At 51.3% G+C, this 746-nt stretch overlaps 1 protein-coding gene across 1 annotated transcript in view; it reads right to left on the bottom strand.

The window, feature by feature from the left end:
- The window catches only part of LOC113980801 (heat shock factor protein 1-like), a gene marked incomplete at its 5' end in the record, with an annotated part of 4,793 nt that overhangs the window by 2,303 nt on the left and 1,744 nt on the right, over positions 1-746 (bottom strand). The gene's annotated exons all lie outside the window — the stretch shown is intronic.

The following is a 746-nucleotide window of genomic DNA, read 5'->3' as shown; positions in this document are numbered from 1 at the left end:
TGATTCTGTGATTCTCTGATTCTGTGATTCTGTGATTCTGTGATTCTCTGATTCTCAGGGGGGCAATTCCTGCAATTCCTGCCCCCAAAATCAGGCAGCTGAGGTGGAAAAATCGGGGTTTAAAATCATTTTTGGCCCCTCTCCTGCCCGGCCAAGCGGGTGCTGGCAGGGGAGCAGAGTGGTGCCCGCCGGGGCTGCTTCTCTTGGGGTGTTTGGGATTTGCCAAATTCCCTCCTGAGCTACAAAAATAAATTAAAATAGAGTAATAAACTGAAATAATAAACTAAAAAAATAAGGGTTTTGGATCGGGGGAGAAGGGCCCACCCAGAGCTGTGTCCGTCAATCAGTCACACCTTTGGAAAATCCCATTGTTTTTGTGGACCCTAAAACTTGGGAGCCACAAAGCCCAGGAGCAAATCTGGGCAGAAACCAGGAAAAAAAAAACCAACTCTCTTCTTTGCCGGATTTCTGCCGCCAGCAGCGAAGCTGAGGGGGGTCAGCAATTAGCAAGGTCATTAACAGCTCTGAGGGGGAAAATCGGTCTCGGCATTCTCGGCATTCCCACCACGGGGCTTCCAGGAGAAGCTCCTGGTAAAATATTCCCAGAGAATGACATCCAGGAGGGTCCCACTGCTCCAGAAAGGGCAGGAATCTGCCAGGGAAGGACACCCAGGAGGGTCCCACAGCTCCAGAAAGGTGGGAATCTGCCAGGGAAGGACACCCAGGAGGGTCCCACCGCTCCAGAA

This window comes from Neopelma chrysocephalum, unplaced genomic scaffold (assembly GCF_003984885.1).
Source record: "Neopelma chrysocephalum unplaced genomic scaffold, ASM398488v2 Primary Assembly neopelma1_95246, whole genome shotgun sequence".
Classification (NCBI taxonomy): Eukaryota; Metazoa; Chordata; class Aves; order Passeriformes; family Pipridae; genus Neopelma; species Neopelma chrysocephalum.
This window is presented reverse-complemented; position numbering and strand designations above follow the sequence as displayed.